The sequence below is a fragment of the Myxocyprinus asiaticus genome, chromosome 18 (genome assembly GCF_019703515.2).
Source record: "Myxocyprinus asiaticus isolate MX2 ecotype Aquarium Trade chromosome 18, UBuf_Myxa_2, whole genome shotgun sequence".
In the NCBI taxonomy this organism is placed as follows: domain Eukaryota; kingdom Metazoa; phylum Chordata; class Actinopteri; order Cypriniformes; family Catostomidae; genus Myxocyprinus; species Myxocyprinus asiaticus.
Window position 1 is genome coordinate 35,075,964 of NC_059361.1, and position 25,883 is coordinate 35,101,846.

Consider the following 25,883-nt stretch of genomic DNA (forward strand, 5'->3'; position numbering starts at 1 on the left):
AATATGCCACAATATGCCACATTTGCAGATTAAATGAATTGCAAATGCTGTTTCCTGTTGTTTTTAAACATGGAATACTTCCTTACAATAAACCTTGCATTCTGATACACAAGCAGGTGTTTTTGTTTGCCCTTCTCATTTGTATTCAGGAAAAGATGTCAGTTAAATGAACATTTGATAAGTTAACACCTTATGTTTTCTCCTCGTTAAGGAAGTAAAGGTCACTGGAGAGGCTTGGCGGGGGAGGTGAGGGTAAACCAGGACACCATAGAGGGAGATACGGTAATCTATCACTCAGAGGGAGTCCCATGCATGGGGAGCGAGGGGGTGCAGCAACGGGGGTGTGGTAGAATGGGGAGCATTACGTTTCTCTAACAACTCTTTAAGACACCCTGTATGTTTACACACCATCTAACACACACACTATACAGCACTTGGCTACAAGTGATGAACCGCAAGACCATGTACACCATGTATCTTTTTATGGTCCTTTGCCACGTATAGTGGTAAATCTCATGACAACATGTCCAGGTCACCCCACAACTAAAAGGAAAAAGAAAACAAAAAAAGATTTTTTTGCATTGTGATATAATTTTCATGATAATTGAGGACATTTCCTCCACATTCTCACTGCTACAAAGCATCAAGGTGTTTTACATATGAGTATTATTTATTTTTTTGAAATTCTCACTATTTTCAATAAACAATTGTACACTTTACAATAAGGTTCCATTTGTTAACATTAGAAAATGCATTAGATATCATGAATAGACAATGAACAATATATTTTTACAGCATTAATTAATCTTGGTTAATGTTTTAAAAAAACAAAAAAACAACAATTGTTCATTGTTAGCTCATTTTGCATTGTTAATGTAACTTTTAATTAAAAAAATATAGCATTAATAAATGCTTGAAAAATATTGTTCATTGTTAGTTCATGTTCATAACTAATGTTAACGAATACACCCTTTTTGTGAAGTGTAAATACTGTATTAATAAGTTACTCCAACGATTAATAAAAAAAAGATCAGCATACATAAGGCAGTACAAAAAACACTACCATGATATGAAAATACTTTACTGTTTAAATCAAGGGCCTTCAACAGGGGTTCCACGGTGGTACCGGAGGGGGTTCGCAAATTATTGTTTGATCCACCATTGGCATTTGTAATAATCACTCACTTGTATTTTAATCCATCGACATGTTAAAGTCCCTTGCACCTTCATGCCAAATCTTAAAGTGTGACTAAACATCACTAGTCAGCAGAAGCGCGCAGCACGGACAAACCATTCACGAACCCATGCTCATCACAAGCCGCTCAAAGCGTGACACACATCAGGTTTAGCGACGCTGCAGTAGAGGGATGTGTAAGTAAAAGCGTCTGCTTTGCGTTGGTCGTGCTGTGTGGTTGAGCAGATGACAGCCTACAGTTTCTTTTATTATTAGTTGTTTTTTTCTTTCAGAACAATAGCCTACTTGCCAGGTGTAAATAAATGGTTACCGTTAAGATTATCAAGATGACATACACGGTCCTCATCGTACCATACACACAAGACAGTGACTCTCAAATCAACATAATTAAAGGTGCATTCAGTCATTGTTTTCTTCATTATAAATTTTTACTCAATAAAATTAACAGTAATTTTGAAATATATGTATAAAATCGACCACTCACGTGAGATGAAGAATTCCATTTAGTACCCTTATAAAAATTGTTTTATTCTGCATGGAAAGGGTCTGTCTGTTTTTCTGTCTGTCTGTCTGTCTTTTTCGAGGAGGTTTGGCACAGTGATTAACAAGAAAAAATTTAGGGGGCCTGGGTAGCTCAGCAAGTAAAGACACTGACTACCACACCTGGAGTTGCAAGTTCAAATCCAGGGCATGCTGAGTGACTCCAGTCAGGCTTCCTAACTAACCAATTGGCTCAGTTGCTAGGGTGGGTAGAGTCACGTTGGGTTAACCTCCACATGGTCGCTATAATGTGGTTCTTGCTCTCAGTGGGGTACGTGGTGGCTGCATAGAGTAGCATGAGCCTCCACATGCACAGGGTTGGGGAATAACAAAATACATGTAACGGGAATACGTATTTAAAATACAAACTAGAAGTAACTGTATTCCACTACAGTTACAATTTAAATCAGTGGTATTTAGAATATAGTTACATTCAAAAAGTATTTTGATTACTGAAGAGATATAAGCGGTGAAACACTTTCTTAAGATGTTTTACATTCATACGAGCAGACAGAGATGTAAGTTTGAAGTAAGTTTGGAGCAGAAGAAATATAAATATTTTGTAAATTGTCAGCTTTACGCTAAGATAAAATGCTATTTCTAGCCATTTTACATGCACATGTTACCAGGCATGATCATATTTTTTTATCAAGAAAATTCACGTTGGATCATAATTACTTTTTTTCTAGTAAGACCTTTGATATTAGGGCAAAAATCATATTCTTGATAGTATTTTTTTTTTTATCGTTTTTCCTGTATAAATATCTAAAAATCCTTAAAACAAGATCAATTTGATTTATCTTGTTTTAGAAACAACACTGCATAAGATATTTAGGTTTTTCAGAGAATGTATTTTTAACATGTGTATTTTGTCTTGCTGTACTGGCAGAGTTTTTATAGTCAAAACAAGTGAAAAAGTCTACCAGTGCTGAAGAAGTAATCCAAAGTATTTAGAATACGTTACTGACCTTGAGTAATTTAATGGAATACATTACAAATTACATTTTACAGCATGTATTCTGTAATCTGTAGTGGAATACATTTCAAAAATAACCCTCCCAACCCTGCACAGGTGCTAGGTCTCCACAGTAACATGCTCAACAAGCCACGTGATAAGATGCACGGACTGACGATCGTAGACACGGAGGCAACTGAGATTCGTCCTCCGCCACCTGGATTGAGGCGAGTCACTACGCCACCATGAGGATTTAGAGTGCGTTGGGAATTGGGCATTCCAAATTGGGGAGAAAAACAAAAAACAAAAACAAGAAATTTTAAATATCACTTAATGTCAAAAATGTTGCAGACCCCTGTTGTACACCCTGCTTAAAAGACCAGCTAAAGCCATCTTAAGCTGGTTGGCTGGTTTTAGCTGGTTGCCCAGGCTGGTCAGTTAGCTGATTTTGAAAATTTTTTAGCTGATCAGGCTGGGAGATCAGCTAGCCTCCCAGCTTAAACCAGCTAGGCCAGGCTGGGAGATGAGCTAAGACCACCCTGACCAGTTAAGGCCAGCCAAGACCAGCCTGACCAGCTAAAAAGTGTTCAAAACCCCTCTAATACCAGCCTGACTGGCATGACCAGGCTGGGCAACCAACTAAAACCAGCCAACCAGCTTATGCTGGTTTTAGCTGGTCTTTTCAGCAGGGCAGCATTTAATAAATATTTCAATGGCTTTGCATTGTAAACATCATGAAGTATGTACATACAATAATGTGGTAGCCTACCATGCACATGTTTATAGGCATAAAACGCAACACTCAATTTTATACAATATGTACAGGGATCCCGGCTCCATCTCTCTACACACCAAGGGGTCCTTGGCCTGAAAATGTTTGAAGACCCCTGATTTAAATTATATATTGTTTTCTATCATATCATATATTAAATAATATAATATAATTTTTTCATATTACAATAATGGAAAATTATGATTTTTCTGCATTACTGTAATGAGAATTGGGTGGACAATCTGCTTAATTATCATATAGGAACCCTAAAGGAAAAGGCTTCATTTTCTTTAAGCAAAATAAAAATTCCTTAATTGTTTATTTCTTTTGATTTTGGGATGAAATATGACCCAGACAGGTTTTGTGATATTTACCCACATTGTAAAAACAATTATGTAAAATGATGGCAAATTTCTAACAATAGTCTACTTTAACACTTAAATACAACATGTATGCAGTCATAAATGTTGTATTTTGGGAGATAAAGAGCAGGCTTAATGTGAAGTGACTAGTTTTGCTGTAAATAGCTGTTATTTGCTAAGCAAATTTGGGAATTAAAAATTCCATATTCCAAGTTCCATCTTGGCAAAATGAACTTAAACTGAACTGTAAAGAAATAATAAAATAATAATAATAATAAGAAGAATAATAATAATAATAATAATAATAACTGGTGAAACTGCAGCCAGTACAACACTGCTGCCAGAACTGTACTCTAATTATTTGAAAAACAGTAGCTGCCAGTATTTGATAAATACAGTAAAAAAAAAAAAAAAACTTCATTTGAGCTTTATATTAAGTTTGCTGTACATTTGCAGTAAAGTATTTTACTGTAAATCTAACAGGATTTGTTTTTAACAGTGCATAGGAAATGGGACTAGGAAAGGACACAAGCCAGATTCTGAGTTGTGCCACTCATGCAATGTGTTGGAGCATGTGTGCTAACCGCTAGACTGTGATGACTGTCTTTCTAATCCTTGTAAACAAAATATCACAATCTCTGTGACAAATTCACTGAAAGATAATGGTTTTATAAACCCAGAGCTTAGCGTTTAAGGACTAAGCTCCAGTGTATCTATTGTGTGAGGGTTAAACATTCAAATGTCTGGAGAGTTTTCTCTGTTGTCCACTGCTATATCCACTAAAACACAAAACTATGCCTGGCTTCTGTTAGAATAATTTTCCTGCTTCTAACCAGCCCACCCCCCTCTTACTTTCTCTTCATCTGTTTCTCAAAATAGATACCAGCACATTTTATGACTCATGGGGTCATGTATGAAATGATGTTAACAATGGCAACATGCAGTAAAAACACTCACTAATCCTCCCCCCAAGTGTGAACACACTGTGTGCGCTGTCACGACTGGGGGCTTGGACATGACCACTACAAGACAACAAGAAATATAATACCCAGTCCAACACCAGAGGATTTGCATGGGTCCAGAGGTCAAAAGGTCACCATAGCAATAGTGCGTCTGCATTTTCTGAACACTTAAAAAGCATTTTTCGCATCTTCATTTTGGCCATAATATGGGATTTTCAGGCTAATACAAGACAGTTGGCAACCCTAGTCTTGAGTCAACTCAAAAGGTTTTGAGTGTGTTTTCTCTGGCAGTGGTTTTGTGTAATGGCTTCATATACCTAGTTCAAAACCCTCTTAAAATAGAATAACTGGTTGACATTTATTCCGTTTAAAATTTCAATATCATCATATTTTTGTTGTAGCTATAGGGTAAACAAGTGACAACACAATAAAACCACACTGGTATACATTTAGGCAATGGTCAACTATACAATTAAGGTAGAATTTAACCTTAATTAATAATAAATATCTTTATAAATAAATAAAACATGAATTACTAAATAAATAATCGCAGGATCCACTGTGACAATTACCCCATACAGTGTGACAACATGCTCTGCTATTGGTGCGGTGTAACGGGTAAGGATGGGCAAGGAGGTGGCGGAAACCTGAGCTGAGCAGTCAACAAAGCTTTTTATGACATACACAAACATAACATAAAACACACAGACATTGTGGCCACGTCTCTCTCTCTCTCTCTCTCTCTCTCTCTCTCTCTCTCTCTCTCTCGCTCTCTCTCTCTCTCTTGAACTGGCATCCCTGGCTCGTCCTTATCCCTCTCCCACTGATTGGGCTGATTCAGCGCCGGGCGTCCATCATAACGGCCCGGCCACGCCCTCCTCCTCGTCACACTCCTTTGCTGCCCGATTCAGGCTGAGGAAACCTCCGGCATGATGTACTCCCCTCCCTACCTGGAGGGGAGGTGTTGCCCTTCCGGCCATCCTTCTGCCGGCAGGTCTTCCTCGCCTCTCTGGAGCCCTGGGATATATGAGGGGAAGGAAAAGGGAGAGGGAAAGAGCGAGGGGGAGAGAGAGAGAAAACTCACTCGCCGGTCCCTGGACACGCCGTCACTTTGTCCTCAGCCACTCCTCCTCCCCTGGTGGACGGCAGTGAGTCATCCGACCTCTGGTGGATGGTAACAGCTTCTCCGCTTCCTGATGGATGACAGCGGTTCCTCTGACTCCCGGTGGCCGGCAGCGACTCCTCCGTCCCCTGGCAGATGGACACAGCTCTGCTTCCCAGCGGACGGCAGCGGCGAGGACTCGGTGACAGCGCATCTCTCCTCCTTCCCGGGTTTCTGCACCAGTGTAATGGTAAGGATGGGAAAGGAGGAGGCGGGAACTGGCTGAGCAGTTAATGAAACTTTTAATGACATACACAAACTTAAACATGACATAAAACACACAGACAGTGTGGCCGCATGCATCTCTCTCAAACTGGCGTTCCTGGCTCCCCTTTATCCCTCTCCCACTGATTGGGCTGATTCAGCGCCGGGCGTCCATCGTTACGGCCCGGCCACGCCCTCCTCCTCGTCACATTTAATGAACTGTATCTTTTTTCCTGGGAAATAACAGTGGGAATGTTCTGTAGCTTTTTGTTAAGCCAAGACTTTAAGGTATGTGTCTATACAAAAAATAAACCTACCCTGAGAAATATTGACTGGAGTAAAAAGTGTGACAGCTAGCCCCATCTCCCTTATTGAGTGATGACTAAGAAGTGTTGTTATGGGTGTGAATAGAAATGATCAATACTGACACTACACACACACCCTAAACACATACACAAAGCTAATAGAAAATTACAGTTTTAGTTCTGACAAGTGCTGGATTAGAAGCAAGAAAAGGTTGGTTTTAGCGTTAGCAAACTTCACTAAGCGCTGTCTGGTCAGTCTGCGGTCACCCCTATCTCCGGCTCCAGACAGCTTTTTTAAATAGAGTTCACCCCATCACAGCGTCTGCTGCCTGCATCCTGAACGGCAACTTTATCTGAGACCTCAGACATGACTAAAATAACGCAGGCAGCATTTTACCTCAGCCTGCACTCTGCTGAGAGAACTTATTCAGTTCGTCATACATCCACACATCAACACAAGATCCAGAGTCTTATTATACTCTTAAATTAGATGAAAAGTCACATTAAGCAAACAGCAAGTTTCTGCCATTAATTATAAGACTTGTGCAATATAAAGGAAAGAATGCCTTATTTATGCCTTATCTCTATGAATATATTTTACATACACTCACTTAGTATGGTCTTAATAAAGGGCCCAACGTGGTCTGCTGTTGTAGCCCATCCGCCTCAAGGTTCGACATGTTGTGCATTCTGAGATGCTATTCTGCTCACTACAATTGTACAGAGTGGTTATCTGAGTTACCCTCCATCTGTTACACTGAGATTCATTGGCATAGATTTGGTTGAAACATTGGGGGGCGGGTGTGTACTGTGAAGAGGGTGGTGTGGTTGTACTTGCTAGTTTTGATTACTGAGGGGGTTTTGCAAGTCTTGATTATTGGGGGGGTCTATGTATGTTCTAGCAGTAGCAAGTCTCTGTACTTGCTGAATATGTCTCATGTCAGAAAGAGCTTTGACAAAGATGCAAATAAGTGTCTGTAACAAGGTTAAAATGGGCAAGGAGGAGGTGGGAACCGGGTGAACAGTCAAAATAATGTTTAATGAAAACTTAAAAAGATATAAACACAAACACACACGGCAGCTGCGTGTGGCTCTCTCTCACTTGAACTGCCGCATCCGTCTCGGCTTTATCCCTCTCCTCGGCTGATAAGCCTGATTGGGGGCCGACCGTGCACACGGCCCGGCCCCACCCTCCTCCTCGTCACAGTGTCATTTCTTATCACCTCCTTTGTCTTCTTTATCTTCCTCTAGGCTGTTAACTTGACAACAGAGTTTACTGGCTTTGATTTTCAGACACATCCTGATATTTCCTAATGGAACGAGAGATCTGGTGACAAAAACTGAATCTGACCTGGACCTAACATAAGTACATTTTAGCTCAGCTGTTTTCAAAATAGTGTGGCTTTTCCAGTAACAACCTACTTTGTCCAACAAGAAGCAGTGTAACATGAGAAAATGCTACATCACTCTTTAACAAATTGTATTGCAAAAAACTGATAGTAATATATTTTTAAAGTTATTAAGTAGTTTTCCTAACACTGCTCTTAAGAAGGAAGCCAAATGAAAGGTTGACCGTGGATACCAAACATGTTGCTGTGGTGAAGGGGGCCATCATTAGAACTCAGCAGCTGTTTGGCTAGTGATCGTGCAGATGGTGTTGGATATATGGATAGGGTCTTTGTGTTTGTGCTTAAAGTCCCCGTCAAGTGCCTTGACGAGCGCAGTTTCATTTGGTGTTTTGACACATTTCCTACTGAAACAGAATGTGGGAGCAGGACATGTTGAACGACTTGTCCCTTTAAAAAAAATAGCCAATAGGCTTTAGCTTACAGCCACACACACACACACACACACACATACCTCTTTACACCATGCTGCTCATGTCAGAAATGCATACTGGGAAAACTTGAGAAGCGATTTCAATAACGGCCAGCTTTTCTAAAGACTTGAGAACCGAACGATGATCTAACTGACAACATTTATCCATAACAGCCCACAAACGCGCACAGCACATCGTGGTCTTTGCCACTGTGAGGTGTCCAGTGCAGATGAATGAGAATCAAGCGAGTAAAAGATAATATTTCCATGTTTTTAATCACAGAACACTAAGCTTAAATAATAAAAAAAAAAAAAAAAAAAAAAAAAACTTACTCGAGTTATCCCAGGAAACCTCCAGCTGTACAAAAAATATAAATAAACTCTGGCAACTTTCCTCTTGTCCCACTCTTGTGCTGGTGCGTACCATTTAGAAGTGATCATTCCTGTGTCCTATTCCCTTTGAAGACAATTACCCTCCACTGTGAGAGCTTCAGATGGTTGAAAGGTGATAACCGTCAGTCAGAACTCACTTTTTAAGCAATTCTTATTGGACATTTTGTTTGGAACGACCCTATGGCATGGATTGTGCTCCCTTCAAAGTGCCCCGTGAAGGCATGATCAGTGCCAGTTAGAACACAGCCAGAGTGCTGAACAGCTGTAGGAGGAGAGTGCATTCTTGTTCTAGAAATAATTTGATTGGACAAGGGTTCTCAACCTCTATGTGATATCATGGATGCTCCTGAGTCTTTTTAGCCAGAAGAGAGAGACTGCGGATTTTAAATCCTTATATCTTCTGAAAACAAATTTTGTCAACATTTAGAAGAACACTAGCATATAGATGACCATAAAGCTAAATATTATTTCATGTGGTGTTTTTTGTATAAATACTGTATATATATTTTTATGCCTATATAGCCAGTCATAGAAATTCTATATAAATATGTCAAAATTTTACCATAATAAAATGTGTATTGGTTTACATTTAAATCAATCACAGGAATCACATTTATATGAAAAAATTTTGATTATTCATTATTTACCTCAAAATAATAGTGAACAATAATTTTAATGACATGCTTTTCAAGATTTGTCAAGCATAACATATCCACCCTGTCACACAAAATAGACAGAAATAACAGTATTTATTTTTTATGTATTTTTCTACAATTTATATAAAAGTCATATTGTTGACTATTAAAACCTTTAAAACATGTTAAAGGCACCCATTTCATAGAATGACTCTAATTTGACAGATGGAGGTGGTGAGTTTTTGGTATTGTTATTGGTAACACAAGTTTTCTGATATTCTCACGCCCCACCACCAAAGGGTTAAAGGTCACATGTCGCAAAGCTGCAGGGTGTTGAGCATGAGACATTTCAGCAGTGCATTCAACCACTGGACTTATCAAGTATGTACCTTAACAGTCCAAAAACCAAAAAGCTGGATAACCATGGCACTCTTATTAATTAAAAAGCCTTTACTATCACATGGATTATTACAAAGGTAAAACAGCTCTCCTTTGCGTTTCGGCGTGAGCCTTCCTCAGGGAGAGTAACAAACAAACTTCACACAGGTGAGAGTAATATCAAATCATTTAGTAAGTCACATGATCAACTTGTTAACTATAGTGTTAAGCTAGCTTAATAAAGGCTTTTTAATTAATAAGAGTGCCATGGTTATCCAGCTTTTTGGTTTTTGGACTATTATGAACCCTTGACCATAGCGCACCTTAAATTTATACTCCACCCTGGACGCACTCTCTATCGTAGGACATTGTTTATGTACCTTAACAGTTTTGCAGAAGCAACTTTAAAACAGCAGTTTTTGAGCTACAAGCTACTCTAAAATGTAAGTAGTTCAACTACAGTCAATGTACTCTTTTAAAAAAGTAGTTTACTGTCCTTTATTGAGCCTGTAAAGATGATCAGCCTGTCCGGCACACAGCAGGGCACCTTGCATATATCAGCTTTCCAATGCTATGTATAACAGTGCACAGTTTAGAAAAGTTCCTTTGATTATAGCCTCAGCTCGCTCAATTGTAACATTAAAATGTATTCATTTGGCAGATGCTTCATCCCAAGCGACTGGTAGTCAACATGCTGTAAAACACATAGTAAATGATGTATGTAGTCACAAAATCAGAGACCCTCCCCTTGAAATCCGATCAGAAAATGTGTTAATAACCAATAGCAGGCTGGCAGAGAAATGAAAACCACCAGCATCTGAACTCATATTATGACAGTGGCTGTGAATGCTTGTGAAAGGTCTGAAGCGCTAACACCTCAAGACCAGTGCTCGAGCTCTGCAGGACGCCTGCCGTGACCTTCTGAGAATTAACCACAACTACTTACAGGGAATATCTTTTGTTCTGGTCCCTGATGGTGCAGTGGGAGATCCAATCAGACTAACCAGGCTTCATAGTGAAAGTCAATACATCCATTCACAAGCTGTTTAAAAAGTCTATTGTATAAGAATGAGTCTGCTGCCTCGAAGGTCAGAGGACTTTACGGCTCGCCCTGAGAAGCCTTTAATCTATATTCTTATGTATTCATTTTCCACAAAGAAAAATTGAAACCGTTTCCACATAACAACTTTTGAACCTGGGAGATTTGCAAGCAGCCTGGCCTTCAACTTGGTAAACATCAGTGTTGTTTACCAAGTAGTGCGTACTTGAAGATAAATGCAGCAGCGGCTTGTGATGAGCTTACACACTGGCTGCAAATTTACTGCATTAGAGAGCTGCAGCTCTATTCAGGAAAAAAAATTATTCTGGGTGAGGGATCACATTAAATGCAAATGGTGATTAATCTAAACAAAAGGGAACACAAAACCCCACAAAAGTTTAGCTTTCAACTACTTAAATCATCTGGATTCATTCAGTTTTTCTGAACAGAAAGTGTGTTTGTATACCTGTCACTGATTGTGGAATTTGCATCAAGCACAACAGATGTCTTGTTTCAAACAATGGGAGTTGTTCGCTCAAGTATTTTCTTTTGCTTCATTAAAGGCTATAATGCGAAAGATTATGTTGTTAAATAGGTTTGTCATACATTTCAGTTGTATTTTCTGAGTTCAGTGCTGAAATACACGTGTCACTGTCTGGAAAAGCTCCATTTAACTACCAACGCACTGCTCACACGGCCAGTGTGAATACTCTAACCTGTTAATATGGACGCAAAAAAATATGTACTGCTTTTGTGGCACTTTCATGTTCGGTGTGAAACAGGCCTTAGGTTCACTCTGTCCGTTAGATCAGTTCTCAACTGGTTTTGCTTCAGGACCCATAATTTACTCTGGATTACAAGTGCCAACACAACACAGTACCAAAATGTTTTATTTTAGGAAAGTAACAAAAATGTTCTGTATCCTCAATATTACCATAAACTGAGTAGGCCCAACAATACGTACAATTATTAACATGACATACGCAGTGTTGGGTGTAATCTGATTACAAATTAATTAGTAACTGTAATCTAAGAAGTGTAATAAATTGCATTTTTATATCCTTGTAATCAGATTACAGTTTCTGACTTTCAATTAATTTAATTAATTTTAAGTACATTACTAGGGTTACAGATTTCTAATATAATATTATTTATGTAGAATACATTTAAAACATGCTCCTCTAACTTGTGGCTTGTTTCTCAGTTCGCAATTTTCAACTTCACACTAACACGTGCAGAACTGTGATGTAATCAACTAATTTAACATACTGTTAATAGGACAGCTTCTCTCTGTAGAAAGTTGACACACGTGAAACAGGCAGAGCGTGTCTACAGAGCAGTACAGGTGCATTAACTGCGCATGTCTATTTGGCGCTTTATTTTCTTCGCCAAACTGTATGATCCCGATGCGTCATTAAACTTGAGATGAACCGCGGTGCAAATGCTTACTGAACCGTGGGTGGCAAACTGTACGGTTCGGTTTTTACCAAGAACCGTTACACCCCTAATATATACTATCTTTGGAGTCTGGCTGCTGCATAACTCCTTTCTTAAATCTACTAACACCAGTTGATTGAAACATGTCTATCTCCCAGTTTAGATGCCAAACCTCTCACATTTCCCCAGATAATAGCAGCAGGCACTCACTTCCCCCCACAGTAAACACACCCACATACAGAGAAATGGCACATGCAGATCCATAACAAACACTGAGCTTATTCAGAATCCGTGACATCATTTAACCTGCCTTTGCATTATTCATAAGCCTGTCTTCCACCAAAAAATAAGAATCGGAAAAAAAAGCAAGAGAGCTGCAATGTCTCACACTATCATCTGTCATTTACAAACAGCATGTCTAACTCCCTTTCACTACTACACATCAATAGCACTCACACTCCTACTCAGACAGTGAAGGATTTTACTAGATCTCACAGAAGCCAGTTAGTAGGAACACCAGACATAAAAGCTTTTTTGGATGCCATTTTGACTCTGAGGATATATTTTTGAACAGTTTAGGTGAGTTAGGTATGTTTTCTAGTGGAAAATAATAATTTGTAATGAAGAGGATAAACAATAACAGTACCAAATTAGACAGGGTGTGTTCATAGCAAAGTCTTCAGATGCCCTCCTATGTAATTTTTTTGATAATTCTAAACTTTAAAACAGAAAGAAATTGACAGTATTTTTGAAAATACGAAAAAAACAAAATACAGCTTTATTTATATTTAAGCTGCTATATAAAGCACATGTATGGAGTTTGTTCTTCGATTGTGTGAGAGACAGGTAGAAACGGTCTTTCCAGGGAGACACATAGCCCTTTTCCACCGACATGGTTCAGGGACGGGTTCCTGGGCCGGTGCGATTTCTTGAACTGTTCTGTGTGTTTTCACCACAGGAAAGGTCGTTCAAGGGCCAAAAACCTGGTTCGACACCAGCCCCAAAAGCTTGGTGGTCTCCACATAGGAACCGATTACGTCAGGGGGCGGAGGACGGGATAATGTTTCATCACCAATTTTTTCCCAAACAACAACAGTAGCTACCATCTGCAGCAAAGAGTATTTCTTCACTCTATAAAAACAATAAAAAACCCACAAAATTATCAGACAGCAAAAGCATTCAGGTAACGTGGATGAAACGAGCACTCTACTTCTGATATGGTTTTTAGGGAGATCCAAGATTAACTATCGAGATCGCAAAAGGAAAAATAGATCGCCTATGAGAAGATACAGCACGAAATGATACACGCCTACTTCAATCAGACAACTGACCAAATCATAAACAAATTGAAAAACACTTCAGGGAGTGCAGGGACAGTATGAAGGACCGTGGCAGTGACAGTGGACGGAGCAACAATGTTTTGGACTCAGACAGCGACCAGCCTGCTATCAAACTGGGACATTAAATTCAGCCAGTCACGCTCGAGAAACACTGAATTGCCAGTGTCCTCTGCTGTTGATCTCAGTAAGTTATTATATTTGCCAACTTTGTTAGCTTTTCTTACACTGTTGTTCTCTTATTTCATGCATTGTTTTGTTCAGTAATGGGATTTCTGACCAGCTACTCACTAACTTCGGAAGATCACGGCTATCTGTTAAGTAAACTTAGGGATTCTCAGTCAAGACGTAAACATAATAAGAGGCTATGTTCAGACTGCAGGCAAATCAGTTTTTTTCTCAAATCAGATCTTTTCAGGCAGACTCTCTGCACTATTAATTGCAAGTGATCAAATCAGATTTGCTCGTTCAGACATAACCAACCTATCTGCATGGGTTGTTTTGGTAACGACGTAGGCGTACCCACATGACGATACTTTCAAAACAGGATGTGCTTCCAAAAAAAATGGAGGTGCATCATCTCGCTCTCCAAATAAGCGCCTTGTCCAGTCGCAGTGCAGAACTCCTCCGTCGCACAAGAAAACTCAGCGACGGAGGAGTTCTGCACCACGACTGGGCAGGGCACTTATTTGGAGAGCGAGATGATGCACCTCCATTTTTCCCACATCTGTTTTGAAAGCATCGTCATGTGGGTACGCCTACGTCGTTACCAAAGCAACCCATGCAGATAGGTTGGTTATGTCTGAACACGCAAATCTGATTTGATCACTTGCAATACCAGGAAACTGGTAAATATTGTGATTTTTGACATCATCGTTGTGTCGCGTTAGTGATGCAAAAGACCATTTGAAACCCAATTTGAGCAGCCAGAGCGTCTGGACTGAGACGCATCTGAAGAAATCAGATTTCAATCACATTTGAAACCACCTCCCGATGTAGTTTGAATCAGATTCTGAAAAATCCGATTTCATGTGGTTTTTTGCTGTCCAGACTATCAAAAACTCATCTGGATACAATCTGGATATGCAAAAAATCTGATTTTTAGTGGCAGTCTGAATAAGGCCTTATATGCTATGGCAGAACTCCAAATATAACCATCTGCTACATCAATGTTAATAATGATTCCACTGTTACAGTTTACAGAATTTAGCAAGTTAAGCCATAGTTCATTCAATATAATGTAATTACATTACCTGTCGTTTTTAGCATAGATGTCGTCTCTGACAATCTTGTTAAGCAATGTAATAATGCTGGATTGCATTACTCTGTATATTTAAATATGTCCTCAAAAACAAGAGTAAAAGCTGTACACAAACACTGTTGTGACATGCCATGTTTGTTTATGGGCAGGTAAAGTAGTCACGCAACCCATTACATCACTCTTCGGTTCTGAAGTCAGTGGAAAAGTGCGGCCGGCTTACTAAAGGCTCCAGATTGCCCCAGCCGTGAACCAGCGGACCACAGGTTCGGCATGCGAACCATCACGATTTCAGTGGAAAAGGGCTTGCAGTGGGGCTGAAACAGCCCATAAATTGACCTGACAGAGCTACAAAGACCTCTGCTTCACTCTCTTCTCTCCATCAAACAGAATGCACTTGCATAAGCCTTTCTGTTTGAACTTCTTTTGATTCGATCAGAGATGCATTTCAGGTCAGCGGTGTCCCTGCGCTTCCTTAACTTTCATCAAATTATGATGAAGGATGACTGCAGCAGCCTCGGCCAAACCCCGGCGGGCCACTTCAGTTTTCAAAATGTGGGGTTAACAGGGTGACAAAAGATCAGTTGATGTTTATGAGCCCTGCATCTGAGAAATGGCACTGTTATCTTTTTTCTCTTACTCCCCAACCTTCCTTTTGCCAACTAAAAGGGGATGAGGAAGAGGACTTTTTTTTCAGGTGGATGAAAAAGTGGAAGTGTGTTGTACTGAAGTGTGTACTCCAGGGCACTGAGAGCTTTCCATCAGGGGAGCATGAATCACAGTGTGCTCCCCTCCTCTTCACCGCCCTTCAAAACAAAGTGATCTCCAGTAGGCTCGTCTGAAGTAGCGAGTGCAATCTCTCATTCTGTCAAAGACAGCTCTGCTCCACACCAGCACAGGCCCTGGGACACTCTTTACTGCTTCCATCTGCCACACTTATCCGAGTTTTGCTGCCGAAGGCCTAAGCAATCCAATCGTGGTTAAAAGTGAGCACCGTCAGATATTAACACAGGGTGTACCAGCAGGAGGCTGGGATTAAATTTTATTTTAACAGCAAGAAATGACTATAAAACACACCAAAAACAGCATATTTTGTTTTGAACCCTGAGGGCTTTGAGACTGAACATGATTTATTTGGTGAAGCTATGGTCCATTTTGTGAAGAGCCTTTCTTCCTTGCACGGTAAGCCTCAAAGTTTAGAGCAGGCAGAGGTTAAGCTGCAATAGGTGGTCTGGGTTAAGGAACTTGACCTGCCTTTGTATACCAGGCATCCCTACCCTCCTTAAAAGCATGTGCTGTGTCACTGGTCACTACAGATGTGCTGGTGTCCTTACTAGGCTTTTTAAAGCTGAAATGTGTCAAATGTAATTTCTGCCATTTATCCAACAAAGAAATAGTACTGCCCCATTGCTCAATGACCACATTTACATACATTTAAGAAAACTGTTTATTTTCAGGGTTTTTGCAGAAAGCGGCATTCTGAAACGTCATGTGAACAAGAACGCAGATTTCCTTTCGCAGTTTATGGGATTAACAGAAAGTGGATTAACACACCTAGCTTTCTCCTCGAGAACACAGCTTAATGTGGCCATGTAAACAAATAAGCAGAGTTCTTACAGGTTTTTTTAAGTGTGCGCATGTGTGTGAACAGACCGGACAGCTATCACCAACTAATGATTACATGTAAACTAAACTGAAAAAAAACAAAATCATTCTGGGAGTACAGTGGGAAAAGCACATTCATCATAGACTATACACATTTATACACACCAATGTAAAATATCGACTGTCCCTCACGTCTGCTTATATGTGCTCAAACTGTGGGAGTTTTACATAAGAGGGAAAGCCCACTATTGAAGCGCAATCCAATGCAGGTGGCAATAGAAAGTTAAGGAAATAAACAAAGCAACAACTCTGGAACATCTGGAAATAAAGCGAAGCAACAGAGAATAAAATAGTGAAGTCTTCCTCGGATACCATGTTTGTTATTTACACAAGCATCGCAATGAAATTACGTTGCTGTGTAGAAAGCTGCTTACTGACCGATTCATATGTATATGGGAGTAAAGAGCACGCTGCTTATACAGTGTATACGAAACTGGAACGTTGCTTTCTTGCAATAAGCCACTTTCTGGTGTCCACGTAAATGTAGTCATTGTTGCTGTGTCGAGCAGCAGAGACACAATAGCTGCATTTCCTCCATCAGTCCGAATGGTTCTGAGGATGGGTCAGAACAGTTCCAGTAGCTTTTCCACTTGAGCATGGTTCGGCACAACATTTAATAAAAAAGCCACAGTGGCTTCAACTTCCATTTTCATTCCTCAGAAGTTGCCTCATTTCTGAATTTTCCTTGGAACAGAATTTTTTTTTTTTTTTTCTAGTTTTAAGTTTTGCTGCTGAAAAGCATGGTCTCTCTAGTGAAACTAGTTCTTATCTGGAAGTCTCACTGGTTCCCAGGGTATAATTTTATTGCTTACAGGTTGCTCTTTCATTACCACCACCAAACCAGCACTAACCAACATAAACCAACCTAGACCAGCATAGGAATGTGTGCAGGTGTAAGCTGCTTTGGGGCTGGAGAGCTCTATGTTTCTCTCAGGAGCTCTTTATCCTTTCTTAGCCTTCGCTAAGCCAAGGCCAGTCCGTGGATTCTAGTCCGTACAACCTACACACAAGCTGATTCTCGCAACAACCTGCCTACACACACTCAAGCATCCATCAGCAGTCATGTTCCAGCACAAAGACAATCACTTGTGCATGTCATGAAATAACAGTCACATTTGAGAAAGGGTCAGCTGCTGCTAATATACCAGCACGACACATTATCCACCCGAACATTTCCATATCCACATCCTGAAAGCGGATGTAACTTGAGCTCCAATCAGAAATCTCGAAAGCCATTACAGCTCAACCGGAGACCTGACGGATCCTCTACAAAGCCTGATGGTAGAGCAACCAAATGCCATTACCACAGTTAAAACTAAATAACCCAAGCAATCAATATTTCATGAGCTCAGCTAATGCATCCTCTTAAATGTTCCAGTTACAAATGCCAGACATTGTTTGTTTGTGGATATAAAAGTATATAAACATACATCTTTGCCCTTTAGATGCCAGAAACATAACATTTAAGTGAGTTATTCAGGGCTTTAGCATTCCAGTGATTTGTTTCCCTGACAACCACTTAAGGTATGAAGATTTCGAGGTTGACTCTGAGCAAATAAATGAAGGCTCTAGGTAACGCTGCTGTTCTGACATGGTACAGCTTGTTTCCTTTGTCATTTTTGGGTCAGTTGGGTGGGGGTGTTAAGGCCCTTTTATATGTGCCAGGACTTCAATGTGATTGAGTTGTAGAAAAAATATTAATGATATGCATTCAATGATGTGTTGTACACAGGGCTGCAAATGAATACTCACCAAGTGCCAAATGCAAGTAAATATGAGATTTTGCAAGTAAAAACAATGACTCATTTCAGAAATGAACATCTGCAAAGTTGTGAAATTGATTAATTTCACATGGAATAACCCAAATAAAATGTCATGGCCAGTAAGAAATCTTTCTGTCAGATACATTTTCTCAGTTCACCCACCATTGATAGGTTTTGCAAAAAAATTATTTTGGAGCATTGTACAACTTAATTTTAACAGGATTAGTCTCTCTTCTATTTTGTTCATTTTCATGGTATGCACCACATAACCATGTCATGCAAATTAACAATTATGTTGCTTGATCAGTGCAACATGGCACCAAAGGTAGATTTAGCTTCAAAAATACATTGAGGACACAACTCATGTGAAAGGACCTTTATATTGCTTCAAATGATAAAAATAAACCTCCATTGATGACTCACCAAAATGCTTTCGGGAACTTCTAACGATGCAGAGAAAATGTGCCTGTTGATCCAGACTGAGCAATTAGTGAGAAAGCTTTATTCTCAACCTTTTCGAAATCTGTAACATATGGAAATAAACAGTGTAAGAGAATCATATTTAGCACATGCAGTTAAATTTTAATTCATTTGTTGAGATGCAGCTTAACGAGAACATTGATTTGTATTGATTGAGGTTGAATGGAGGAGAGGGACTGATCAGGTCTGACCACGTGAACCAAGACCCGTGAGCTGCAACACAATGTGGTAATTGAGTAAACAAAATCTGGAGTCGATACAGTGGAGTCTTTGCTCTGTGGGAGTCATCGTTTCAGCACAAAGCTCTGATTCAAATGTTTGTTTGGCTGTATATTAAATGTACTTTATCTTTCACTGTCTCTCTATATGTAGATAATTGCTAGCATACCATTTTCTCCTACCCGAAACAAGAGCCATAGACTGAGAATAGCAGAGATCTCAGAGCTTACAGACAGTATAAAGAGGAGGAGATGGATAACTCAGTGAATAGGATGAACTGGAAAATTCACAATGCCCAATATGGCTCATGTAGGAATGGAAGTCCCGCTTCTCAGTTAAAAGAACCAATGGCCTTTTTGATAGATGTTTGTTCACTCTAAAACATGCAATCATGTTAGCTAGACCAGCCTGAAAAATATGTATTGTTTTTACTTAAAGTCTGCCATTGTTTTGGAAAAATTCAGTGGACACAAACTGGACACACTGAATATGAATTGGAGGAATGCCAATCCACCAATGTACGCCTACTTTAACCATAAAATACAGATTTTTAATTGACATAAAATATCGCTATCACAGTGTAAAGTTTCAGCAGATTTTTTTATTTTTTTTAATAGCAACCAATGTGACAAATCATTTGGAGATCAGACGTTACAGTGAAAAAAATACAATTAAATAAAACATTGGGCTGCACACAATGTCTATACCAACATATTAGGCCTTTAAGCCAGGGACGTTGCATAAAATCTGTACTTTGAATCACTTATAAAAACAACTGATTAATTCTGACAATGTGATGTGAAGCTGTACAACACTCAAGTCAAACTACATCTCAGTGAAACAAAAGGACCATCTGCCTCAAAATTCCAGCCTGTCCGCTAATCACAGGACTTGGGACCAGCAGTAGGGCTGTGACAGGGATCTGTGGACAGCTATGTCTGGGGGGAAGGGTGTGTGCAGCAAGTTGAGGGGTCTGCGGTGGATGTGCGGATATTCTAAGGCTTCTTTAGCTCTTAATTGCTGTGCTGTCACTTCAGTTTGTGTCCAAACAGCATAATAAGAGGTCATTACTAGAACATAGTGGGACAAAATGAAAGAGTCATTAAAACCCAAGGGAAATGGTATCTCTCCACAGAGTGAGAAGGACAGGTTATTGCCCTGAAGAGATGACCAAAATGAGTGTGGTAGTGTGTGTGTGTGTGTGTGTGTGTGTGTGTGTGTGTGTATAATATATATTATACAGTATACAAACACAATAAGGCTTGAAGTCAAAAGTCCAAAAGGCGCAAATGTTGTTTTCTCCAGCAGAGGTTTTGTATGTTGGTTTCAAAATCTAGTCCAAAACCCTCTTAGATTATATATATATATATATATTATTATTATTATTATTTTTTTTTTTTTTTCTTTGTGAATTTTGCCCTCAAAAACATTTCTATTATAGCTATTGGGTAAACAAATGAACAAAATCAAACCACACTTGTATACATTCAGGCAAGGGTCAACTGTATTGTTAAGGCAGGTTTTTAATGAAAGATTTACATGTGTTCTTAGGACAAAGTCAGGTCAGGGCATGTTGTCACATTTTTATAGGGGCAGGTTGTGACATGTGTTGTAAATGTCATAAATGTGTAAAATTTTTCAGTTGCAGTATTTGTTGACATTGTTCTTATATTTTTGTATGTAACCACTTAATTTTTTTTTTATTTATGAATTGCTTCATGCCTCAAAATTATTTTAATTTTAACATATGTCTGAAACCCCTATAACAGGCTTTTTAATGCAGGCGTAAATTTAAAAAAAGGTGTAGATTTTGTATTGGTGGTTGTTTCAATGTTCACATGAAACCTAAACCACAGGTTTAATGGCAGGTTCCATTGTGACAACTTATATAGAGTGGAACACCTGTAGACCTACTTATTCATGTGATTATCAAATCAGCCAATCATGTGGCAGCAGTGCAGTGCATAAAATCACGCAGATACAGGTCAGAAGCTTCAGTAAATCTTCACATCAGAACGGGGAAAATATTTGATATCAGTGATTTTGACGGTGATATGATTGTTGGTGTAAGATGGGCTGGTTTGAGTATTTATGTAACTGCAGATCTCCTGGGATTTTCACGCACAACAGTCTCTAGAGTTTACTCAGAATTGTGCCAAAAACAAAAAAAAACATCCATTATGCGGCATTTCTGCAGACAGAAACTGCCTTTTTTTTTCATGCTCCCCTGTGAAATTTATTTTGTGCAAAAAACAACACTAAGGCGTTCAATTCTGGTGCCTATGAGATAAGCATTTATTTATTTTCTCGAGTATGATTAGCATTCATGTAAATATTGGCTAAAGCATTTCTTCCAGTAAGTTCAAACAAACGCGTTTTCGCACCACAACGAATAGAGCAGAACGCAGGTGTCCCGAGACGTTTTTATCATTTGAAGAAGTTTTCTAACTTGACACAGCATCTAAAAAAGCAGCGTTCCTGTGAGAGATGCTAAAAACATAGTGAAACGTGACGCAGTTGTCAAAAGACATCTATCTTGCGAATTGAAAACGATTGAAAAACAGTGCCAGCGGACACAAAAACACGTTCAGTTTGAACAGCCCTTTGTTCACATGCCACAGCACTAGCTGAAGTTTCTCAAAGTTACCTCTCAAAAAGACAGTCTTTTGTTTCAGTTGACTGTAGGTAAATTTACACTGTAATGTATTTGTAAATATCCCAATGCTGTTTTACTGTGTGAGAAACCGCTCCAAATGATCCAGTGTGAGAGCGGTCTGAATGAATTGTACTGAATCACGAATCGATTTGGACCATTTTGCAAGCCCATTTGGCCAATTCACTGAAAAGAACCGACTCAAAAGAATTATTCATTCGCAAATTGGCCATCGCTAGTTCTTTTAAACAGCCAACTGAAATACGTGACACATTTCATGATTAGTGAAATATTCTGAGAGTAAATATTTCTCAGTTCATTAGGAGCGCTCATGGTACGCACAGTGCGTACGGCCGCACAGCTGCAGACGCCACTGACTAAAGCTAGGAAACAGCTTTAAATGGCTTTAAACTAACAACTTCAGCATTAAGGCTCATCACAGCTGAGAGACACAACAGACTAATTAATTACACAAACTCAAGGTGATTACATCTTACCGGACTTTCCACGCGGAGGATATTGCGGTTTCTGTAGTGAAACTGTAGTAAACAACAAAAAAGCTAAATCAATATTTCATGTGATCACTTTTGCCTTCAAAACAGCACCATTTCTCCTAGGTACACCTGGACACAGTTTTTCTTGGTTGTTGGCAGATAGGATATTCCAAGCTTCTTGGGGAATTTGCTGCACTTCTTCTATCTATTTAGGTTGTCTCAGTTGTTTCTGTCTCTTCATGTAATTACAAACTCAGTGTTCAGTGGGGGACTCTGTGGGGGTCATGCAATCTGTTACAGGGTTCCCTGTTCTTCTATTCTATTCTATTTGCAAAAGGAATGTTTGGGAGTCTAAAATGTATATTTCATTTTGACTCAATAAAGGTGAAGATATAAATAACCAGCTAAAGACAAATGTTTTTGTGAAATACCTTATGTGCCTAAGACTTTTGCACAGTACTGTATATATATAAAAACTCAGCAAAAAAAGAAACGTCCCTATGACTTTTTTTTCAAATAGTGATGGTGCTGTTTTTTATATCAGAAATGTCCTGACTATACATTGTGATTAGCTGAATGCCACTTTGGTGAATTAAAGTACAAAATCTGTACATTATATTCCAAACTTTTGGCTGCCAGTGTATACATTTCTGTTAGTTTCTGCTAGATTCTGTTAGTGACCTGACATGGCTGCTCCTATCCATTGAATCAATCTTTTGTCAATCAAAGACTTGCCATGGCAAATTAAACTCAGGCAACTGGGGAGAGGGTGCTTAATCTCATAATCAAACAGCACATCTGTGGTGTGTGTGTGTGTGTGTGTGTGTGTGTGTGTGTGTGTGTGCGTGCGCGCAGGCACCCAGCACTACTCCACATTATGCAGCTATGCCAGAGCACGCTCTCTATCAATGATACCTCACCATGGAATACATTAGAGAGGTAGAGGTCAAGCAAACAGACTGTAATCAGATAAGCTGCCCTGTCCCAATGAAAGTAAGCTAACTAAATGGCAAGGAACTACAAGGCCTCATTTCTACACCTTCACAGCATTGTTTGCCTTTGTCCCTCACTTAGCATTTAAGCAGTGTTGGGCAAGCTACTCAAAAAATTTTGCAAGCTAAGCTACAAACTACTCAACAGAAAAAATGATTAAGCTAAGCTAAAAGCTACACTTCAGAGAAAGTAGCAAGTTAAACTACAAGCTACACGGCAAAAATAGCTTGCTACATTTAAGCTACTTCATATTTTTTTCAACCACAGATGCACAGAGCATACTGTCATAGACAAAGCATCTAAAATACCTTGGTACAGTATATTACAGATTTACAGTATACAAGTATACAGTATGGTGCAATATGTACCGGTATGTGAACATAAAAAAACCTTGTGAATTCATATTTAGACGTTACTTATACAAACCCATGTGTTCAACATTTAAAGTCACTATTTTTACATTTTATTTTTCACATTTATACTACAACCTCTACAAACACGTGTGCAATATGAAAAATCACTATTTTTACATTTTATTTTTCAGATTTATACTGCTACATCTACAAACCCATACCCATTTAAACTATTTCATTTGCACATTTCTGTATAAAAACTCTGCGTACATACAGTATACTATTCATCTATATATTCATCTATACAATAAAGAAATACAGCAGCTAGACACAGATTTACAGGATAGTGATGGGAAGATGGGATCATTTTACTGACTTGGATCTTTGAGTCTCGTTCAGCAAAATGAACGAATCTTTATTCAATAATTTCATTCATTTGAGCAGAGTTAAATAAAAATGTTACATTTTCAATACTCAAATCCCCCCCAACACGTCTACTTACGCAAACTTTGATTATAGTCCCAATAAGGAAAAATTGATAATGCAGCCAAGGACAAATTATGAGAAACAGAAATTATTAGTTCACCTCTGGATTGAATGTTCTTTTGTCACGTGACAGCCGTATAACCTATACAGGCAGAAGATTCGAGAGGTGAACTAATCATTTCTGTTTCCTGCGTGAGCAATGCATAGTGTATACGGCTGTCACGTGACAAAAGAATGAACGACTCGGACCAAAATTGTTGAAAGGTGAACTAATTTCTGTTTCTTGTACAGCGCCTATGCAGTTTTCAGAGGTTGCGCAATGCACATGCGTGGCCAACACAAAATGAACGAATCACTCTCTGAGACTAATCGTTCTTCTGAGTCACATAAAAGATTAGTTCAAAATGTAAGAATCATTCATGAACGACCTATCACTATTAGAGGATATATCATCAGAGGCCATATTTCTTGTGTGTGTGTGTGTGTGTGTGTGTGGGCAGGTTTGGGTGGATTACGAGGACATTTTTTAGGTTACAAGCTGGTAATTACAAGGGTATTATACTATAAATGTGGTTTATGAGGACATTTCTAGTGTCCCCATAATTCAAATAGCTTAAAAAACATTCTAAACAATGTTTGTTTGTTTTTTGTTTTTTTTTAATGTAAAAATGCAGAACGTTTTTTGTGAGGGTTAGGTTTAGGGGTAGGGTTATGGTTAGGAGATAGAATCTGTAGTGTGTACAGTATAAAAATCATTATGTTTATGGAGAGTCCTCATAAGAATAGCCGCACCAATGCGTGTGTGTGTATGTGCGTGTGTGTGCGTGTGTGTGTGAGCACATCTGGGCAATAACAATGTGATATCTGGTGGTATCAGATGGTAATACCATGGTACTTTTATATAAAATTACCATATTTATGTACCATTCTGTATTTGCATGGTGCTTCAAAGTACTTCACAGAATACCATGTTACTACCATGGTAATTTGATATATGATTATCATATTCATATTCTTTTGTATTTACATGGTGCTTCAAGGTAATTAAAAAATACCATGGTACTTTGCTCTTTGATTACCATATTCCTTTAGCCTACCATTGTATTAACATCCAGGTAATGGTACATGTCCAAAAAACATGGTAATGTCATGGTACTTTTTGAAGTGTTTTTGTGTAGTCTAAACGTGTTTGATACTCTTTTGGTTGGAAAATATATTTACCTGCAGAAGTTGTTTACAAGCTGCAAATGTGTTGAACTTTATAAAGACCTTCTTCATCACTGGCAAACGATTGGACGCATTTGCAGGTTTCATTTCCATTGATTGTAGATCCACTGCAACCAGCGTTATTTTTATTTTCCGTGTTATAAAACAATCTGTGAGCTTATTGGCAAAAATTGTGCACACAAATGATTCAGTAGTACACGCGCAAGCTTTCTGAGTCATTCAGACTGAATCGTGAACTGATTCAGACTGCTTTCCTATCATGTGTGACCAATTCATTTTAAAGAACCAACTTGGATGAACGATTAATTTGTGATCGGACATCTTACGTTTTGATTCAGAACTGGCAATAGTAAACACCGGGTCCAAGGCATGATGTAGTGGTGTAGCTTTTCTCAATGCTACGCTGCTACCTAGTCAAAACAAAATAGCTTCGCTCCTGAAAAGTTACTTGATTTAAAAACTAGCGAAGCTACCACCTCGCTACTTAGAAATGTAGTTAAGCTAATAGCTTCACTATTTGAAGTGAAACTACTGCCCATCACTGCATTTAAGATGCAGAAACACTCATTAATGCATTCATCTCCACCAGATTAGACTAGATCAACTTTTGACTCACAAAGCAGCAGATCAGTGTCAGTTTTAAAATAACGGACCAACGAGATGAATATGTGAGTGGGACATATTTACATATTTGCAATGGTGTTTGGGATTTAACAGAACATCAAACAAGGAAGCTTGCTAGGATTTTCTGTAAAAGCGCTATAGAATATTCAAAATGTGTGTATGACTGTGTGTTTG

General features: G+C 38.9%; 1 protein-coding gene across 2 annotated transcripts in view; it reads right to left on the bottom strand.

Moving 5' to 3' along the window:
• The window catches only part of LOC127455746 (xylosyl- and glucuronyltransferase LARGE2s-like), a 195,343-nt gene that overhangs the window by 77,756 nt on the left and 91,704 nt on the right, over positions 1–25,883 (bottom strand). The window contains exon 2 of one of the 2 annotated variants that reach the window (XM_051723847.1): positions 18,604–18,703. The exons of the other annotated variant lie outside the window; for it this stretch is intronic. The gene's annotated coding sequence lies outside the window, so the exon portion shown is untranslated. The remainder of the gene's footprint in view (positions 1–18,603; positions 18,704–25,883) is intronic. 2 annotated transcript variants of the gene reach the window in all.